Genomic DNA, 7,373 nt, shown 5'->3' on the forward strand with positions numbered 1-7,373 from the left:
AAGCCGCAAGCCGATTGGCCGAAACTTCTAGCCGCAAGCCAATTACCCGAAACTTCAAGCCGCAAGCCGATTGGCCGAAACTTCAAGCCGATTGGCTGAAACTTCAAGCCACAATCCGATTGGCCAAAACTTTAAGCCGCAAGCCGATTGGCCGAAAACTTCAAGCCGCAAGCCGATTGGCAGAAAACTTCAAGCCGCAATCCGATTGGCCGAAACTTTAAGCCGCAAGCCGATTGGCCGAAACTTTAAGCCGCAAGCCGATTGGCCGAAACTTCAAGCAGTAAGCCGATTGGCCGAAACTTCTAGCCGCAAGCCAATTACCCGAAACTTCAAGCCGCAAGCCGATTGGCCGAAACTTCAAGTCGCATGCCGATTGGCTAAAACTTCAAGCCGCAAGCCGATTGGCCGAAACTTCAAGCCGCAAGCCAATTACCCGAAACTTCAAGTCGCAAGCCGATTGGCCGAAACTTCAAGTCGCATGCCGATTGGCTAAAACTTCAAGCCGCAAGCCGATTGGCCGAAACTTCAAGCCGCAAGTCGATTACCCGAAACTTCAAGCCGCAAGCCGATTGGCCGAAACTTCAAGTCTCAAGCCGATTGGTCGAAACTTCAAGCCGATTGGCTGAAACTTCAAGCCGCAAGCCGATTGGCTGAAACTTTATGCCGCAAGCCGATTGGCCGAAACTTTAAGCCGCAAGCCGATTGGCCGAAACTTTAAGTCGCAAGCCGATTGGCCGAAACTTTAAGTCGCAAGCCGATTGGCCGAAACTTTAAGCCGCAAGCCGATTGGCCGAAACTTTAAGCCGCAAGCCGATTGGCCGAAACTTCAAGCCGATTGGCTGAAACTTCAAGTCGCAAGTCGATTGGCCGAAACTTCAAGTCTCAAGCCGATTGGTCGAAACTTCAAGCCGCAAGCCGATTGGCTGAAACTTTAAGCCGCAAGCCGATTGGCCAAAACTTTAAGCCGCAAGCCGATTGGCCGAAACTTCAAGTCGCATGCCGATTGGCCGAAACTTCAAGCCGATTGGCTGAAACTTCAAGCCACAATCCGATTGGCCAAAACTTTAAGCCGCAAGCCGATTGGCCGAAACTTTAAGCCGCAAGCCGATTGGCAGAAAACTTCAAGCCGCAATCCGATTGGCCGAAACTTTAAGCCGCAAGCCGATTGGCCGAAACTTTAAGCCGCAAGCCGATTGGCCGAAACTTCAAGCCGCAAGCCGATTGGCCGAAACTTCAAGCCGATTGGCTGAAACTTCAAGCCGCAAGCCGACTGACCAAAACTTAAAGCCGCAAGCCGATTGGCCGAAACTTCAAGCCGCGAGCAGATTACCTGAAACTTCAAGCCGCAAGCCGATTGGCTGAAACTTCAAGCCACAATCCGATTGGCCGAAACTTCAAGTCTCAAGCCGATTGGCCGAAAACTTCAAGCCGCAAGCCGATTGGCCGAAACTTTAAGCCACAAGCCGATTGGCCGAAACTTTAAGCCGCAAGCCGATTGGCCGAAACTTTAAGTCGCAAGCCGATTGGCCGAAACTTCAAGCCGCAAGCCGATTGGCTGAAACTTTAAGCCGCAAGCCGATTGGCCGAAACTTTAAGCCGCAAGCCGATTGGCCGAAACTTTAAGTCGCAAGCCGATTGGCTGAAACTTTAAGCCGCAAGCCGATTGGCCGAAACTTTAAGCCGCAAGCCGATTGGCCGAAACTTTAAGTCGCAAGCCGATTGGCCGAAACTTTAAGCCGCAAGCCGATTGGCAGAAAACTTCAAGCCGCAATCCGATTGGCCGAAACTTTAAGCCGCAAGCCGATTGGCCGAAACTTTAAGCCGCAAGCCGATTGGCCGAAACTTCAAGCCGCAAGCCGATTGGCCGAAACTTCAAGCCGATTGGCTGAAACTTCAAGCCGCAAGCCGACTGACCAAAACTTAAAGCCGCAAGCCGATTGGCCGAAACTTCAAGCCGCGAGCAGATTACCTGAAACTTCAAGCCGCAAGCCGATTGGCTGAAACTTCAAGCCACAATCCGATTGGCCGAAACTTCAAGTCTCAAGCCGATTGGCCGAAAACTTCAAGCCGCAAGCCGATTGGCCGAAACTTTAAGCCACAAGCCGATTGGCCGAAACTTCAAGCCGCAAGCCGATTGGCCGAAACTTCAAGTCTCAAGCCGATTGGTCGAAACTTCAAGCCGCAAGCCGATTGGCTGAAACTTTAAGCCGCAAGCCGATTGGCCGAAACTTTAAGCCGCAAGCCGATTGGCCGAAACTTTAAGTCGCAAGCCGATTGGCCGAAACTTTAAGCCGCAAGCCGATTGGCCGAAACTTCAAGCCGATTGGCTGAAACTTCAAGTCGCAAGTCGATTGGCCGAAACTTCAAGTCGCAAGCCGATTGGCCGAAACTTCAAGCCGATTGCCTGAAACTTCAAGTCGCAAGTCGATTGGCCGAAACTTCAAGTCTCAAGCCGATTGGTCGAAACTTCAAGCCGCAAGCCGATTGGCTGAAACTTTAAGCCGCAAGCCGATTGGCCGAAACTTCAAGTCGCAAGCCGATTGGCCGAAACTTCAAGCCGCTAGCCGATTGGATGAAATTTCAAGCTGCAAGCCGATTGGCCGAAACTTCAAGCCGCAAGCCCATTGGCCAAACAATTCGCAAGCCCATTGGCCGAACATCAAGTCGCAAGCCCATTGGCTGAATATCAAGTCGCAAGCCCATTGGCCAAAACTTCAAGTCACAATTGGCTGATCAAGTCGCCAAACATATGTTTTTTTAGCAAAGATCCTAGAGAATACAATGGCGGTCGTTGCAACTTTGTATCTCGTGCGGTATTTGCGCATCAATTTTTCAAACAACTTTTCTTTTTAAACAGTTTTGTGCTAAAAAAAAAAAACAGTAAAGTTAGCCCATTTTTTCGCATAATGTGAAAGATGAAGTTATGCCGAGTAAATAGATAACTAGCATGTCACGTCGCAAGCTGATTGGCCGAAACTTCAAGCCGCAAGCCGACTGACCGAAACTTCAAGCCAATTGGCCGAAACTTCAAGCCGCAAGCCGATTGGCCGAAACTTCAAGCCGCAAGCCGATTGGCCGAAACTTCAAGCCACAAGCCGATTGGCCGAAAACTTCAAGCCGCAAGCTGATTGGCCGAAAACTTCAAGCCGCAAGCCGATTGGCCGAAACTTCAAGCCGCAAGCCGATTGGCTGAAAACTTCAAGCCGCAAGCTGATTTGCCGAAAACCTCAAGCCGCAAGCCGATTGGCCAAAACTTTAAGCAGCAAGCCGATTGGCCGAAACTCCAAGCCTCAAGCCGATTGGCCGAAACTTCAAGCCATAAGCCGATTGGCCGAAACTTCAAGCCGCAAGCCGTTTGGCCGAACAATTCGCAAGCCCATTGGCTGAATATCAAGTCGCAAGCCCATTGGCTGAATATCAAGTCGCAAGCCCATTGGCTGATCATCAAGTCGCCAAACATGTTTTTTTAGCAAAGACCCTAGAGAATACAATGGCGGTGGTTGCAACTTTGTATCTCGTGTGGTATTTGAGTATTAATTTTTCAAACAAGTTTTATTTTTTAAACAGTTTTGTGCTAAAAAAAGAAAACCAGTAAAGTTAGCCCATTTTTTTCGCATAATGTGAAAGATGAAGTTATGTCGAGTAAATAGATACCTAACATGTCACGTTGCAAGCTGACTGGCCGAACAAGTCGCAAGCCGATTGGCCAAAACTTCAAGCCGCAAGCCGATTGGCCAAAACTTCAAGCCGCAAGCCGATTGGCCGAAACTTCAATCTGCAAGCTGATTGGCTGAAACTTCAAGCCTCAAGCCGATAGGCCGAAACTTCAAGCTGCAAGCCGATTGGCCGAAACTTCAAGTCACAAGCCGATTGGCCGAAACTTCAAGCCGATTGGCTGAAACTTCAAGCCGCAATCCGATTGGGCGAAACTTTAAGCCGCATGCCGATTGGCCGAAAACTTCAAGCCGCAATCCGATTGGCCGAAACTTTAAGCCGCAAGCCGATTGGCCGAAACTTCAATCTGCAAGCTGATTGGCTGAAACTCCAAGCCTCAAGCCGATTGGCCGAAACTTCAAGCCGTAAGCCGATTGGCCGAAACTTCTAGCCGCAAGCCAATTACCCGAAACTTCAAGCCGCAAGCCGATTGGCCGAAACTTCAAGTCGCAAGCCGATTGGCCGAAACTTCAAGTCGCATGCCGATTTGCTAAAACTTCAAGCCGCAAGCCGATTGGCCGAAACTTCAAGCCGCAAGTCGATTACCCGAAACTTCAAGCCGCAAGCCGATTGGCCGAAACTTCAAGTCTCAAGCCGATTGGTCGAAACTTCAAGCCGCAAGCCGATTGGCTGAAACTTTAAGCCGCAAGCCGATTGGCCGAAACTTCAAGTCGCAAGTCGATTGGCCGAAACTTCAAGTCTCAAGCCGATTGGTCGAAACTTCAAGCGGCAAGCCGATTGGCTGAAACTTTAAGCCGCAAGCCGATTGGCCGAAACTTTAAGCCGCAAGCCGATTGGCCGAAACTTCTAGCCGCAAGCCAATTACCCGAAACTTCAAGCCGCAAGCCGATTGGCCGAAACTTCAAGTCGCAAGCCGATTGGCCGATACTTCAAGTCGCATGCCGATTGGCTAAAACTTCAAGCCGCAAGTCGATTACCCGAAACTTCAAGCCGCAAGCCGATTGGCCGAAACTTCAAGTCTCAAGCCGATTGGCCGAAACTTCAAGTCGCATGCCGATTGGCTAAAACTTCAAGCCGCAAGCCGATTGGCCGAAACTTCAAGCCGCAAGTCGATTACCCGAAACTTCAAGTCTCAAGCCGATTGGTCGAAACTTCAAGCCGCAAGCCGATTGGCTGAAACTTTAAGCCGCAAGCCGATTGGCCGAAACTTTAAGCCGCAAGCCGATTGGCCGAAACTTCAAGTCGCATGCCGATTGGCCGAAACTTCAAGCCGATTGGCTGAAACTTCAAGCCACAATCCGATTGGCCAAAACTTTAAGCCGCAAGCCGATTGGCCGAAACTTTAAGCCGCAAGCCGATTGGCAGAAAACTTCAAGTCTCAAGCCGATTGGTCGAAACTTCAAGCCGCAAGCCGATTGGCTGAAACTTTAAGCCGCAAGCCGATTGGCCAAAACTTTAAGCCGCAAGCCGATTGGCCGAAACTTTAAGTCGCAAGCCGATTGGTCGAAACTTCAAGCCGCAAGCCGATTGGCTGAAACTTTAAGCCGCAAGCCGATTGGCCAAAACTTTAAGCCGCAAGCCGATTGGCCGAAACTTTAAGTCGCAAGCCGATTGGTCGAAACTTCAAGCCGCAAGCCGATTGGCTCAAACTTTAAGCCGCAAGCCGATTGGTCGAAACTTCAAGCCGATTGGCCGAAACTTCAAGCCGCAAGCCGATTGGCCGAAACTTCAAGTCTCAAGCCGATTGGTCGAAACTTCAAGCCGCAAGCCGATTGGCTGAAACTTTAAGCCGCAAGCCGATTGGCTGAAACTTTAAGCCGCAAGCCGATTGGCCGAAACTTTAAGCCGCAAGCCGATTGGCCGAAACTTTAAGTCGCAAGCCGATTGGCCGAAACTTTAAGCCGCAAGCCGATTGGCCGAAACTTCAAGCCGCAAGCCGATTGGCCGAAACTTCAAGTCTCAAGCCGATTGGTCGAAACTTCAAGCCGCAAGCCGATTGGCTGAAACTTTAAGCCGCAAGCCGATTGGCCGAAACTTCAAGCCGCTAGCCGATTGGCTGAAATTTCAAGCTGCAAGCCGATTGGCCGAAACTTCAAGCCGCAAGCCCATTGGCCAAACAATTCGCAAGCCCATTGGCCGAACATCAAGTCGCAAGCCCATTGGCTGAATATCAAGTCGCAAGCCCATTGGCCAAAACTTCAAGTCGCAATTGGCTGATCAAGTCGCCAAACATATGTTTTTTTAGCAAAGATCCTAGAGAATACAATGGCGGTCGTTGCAACTTTGTATCTCGTGCGGTATTTGCGCATCAATTTTTCAAACAACTTTTCTTTTTAAACAGTTTTGTGCTAAAAAAAAAAAAACAGTAAAGTTAGCCCATTTTTTCGCATAATGTGAAAGATGAAGTTATGCCGAGTAAATAGATAACTAGCATGTCACGTCGCAAGCTGATTGGCCGAAACTTCAAGCCGCAAGCCGACTGACCGAAACTTCAAGCCAATTGGCCGAAACTTCAAGCCGCAAGCCAATTGGCCGAAACTTCAAGCCGCAAGCCGATTGGCCGAAACTTCAAGCCACAAGCCGATTGGCCGAAAACTTCAAGCCGCAAGCTGATTGGCCGAAAACTTCAAGCCGCAAGCCGATTGGCCGAAACTTTAAGCAGCAAGCCGATTGGCCGAAACTCCAAGCCTCAAGCCGATTGGCCGAAACTTCAAGCCGCAAGCCGATTGGCTGAAAACTTCAAGCCGCAAGCTGATTTGCCGAAAACCTCAAGCCGCAAGCCGATTGGCCAAAACTTTAAGCAGCAAGCCGATTGGCCGAAACTCCAAGCCTCAAGCCGATTGGCCGAAACCTCAAGCCATAAGCCGATTGGCCGAAACTTCAAGCCGCAAGCCGTTTGGCCGAACAATTCGCAAGCCCATTGGCTGAATATCAAGTCGCAAGCCCATTGGCTGAATATCAAGTCGCAAGCCCATTGGCTGATCATCAAGTCGCCAAACATGTTTTTTTAGCAAAGACCCTAGAGAATACAATGGCGGTGGTTGCAACTTTGTATCTCGTGTGGTATTTGAGTATTAATTTTTCAAACAAGTTTTATTTTTTAAACAGTTTTGTGCTAAAAAAAGAAAACCAGTAAAGTTAGCCCATTTTTTTCGCATAATGTGAAAGATGAAGTTATGTCGAGTAAATAGATACCTAACATGTCACGTTGCAAGCTGACTGGCCGAACAAGTCGCAAGCCGATTGGCCAAAACTTCAAGCCGCAAGCCGATTGGCCAAAACTTCAAGCCGCAAGCCGATTGGCCGAAACTTCAATCTGCAAGCTGATTGGCTGAAACTTCAAGCCTCAAGCCGATAGGCCGAAACTTCAAGCCGCAAGCCGATTGGCCGAAACTTCAAGTCACAAGCCGATTGGCCGAAACTTTAAGCCGCAAGCCGATTGGCCGAAACTTTAAGCCGCAAGCCGATTGGCCGAAACTTCAAGCCGATTGGCCGAAACTTCAAGCCGCAAGCCGATTGGCCGAAACTTCAAGTCTCAAGCCGATTGGTCGAAACTTCAAGCCGCAAGCCGATTGGCTGAAACTTTAAGCCGCAAGCCGATTGGCCGAAACTTTAAGCCGCAAGCCGATTGGCCGAAACTTTAAGTCGCAAGCCGATTGGCCGAAACTTTAAGCCGCAAGCCGATTGGCCGAAACTTC

The sequence above is a fragment of the Lithobates pipiens genome, unplaced genomic scaffold (genome assembly GCF_037356315.1).
Source record: "Lithobates pipiens isolate NorthernLeopardFrog02 unplaced genomic scaffold, aLitPip1_a1.2 Scaffold_10, whole genome shotgun sequence".
NCBI lineage: Eukaryota > Metazoa > Chordata > Amphibia > Anura > Ranidae > Lithobates > Lithobates pipiens.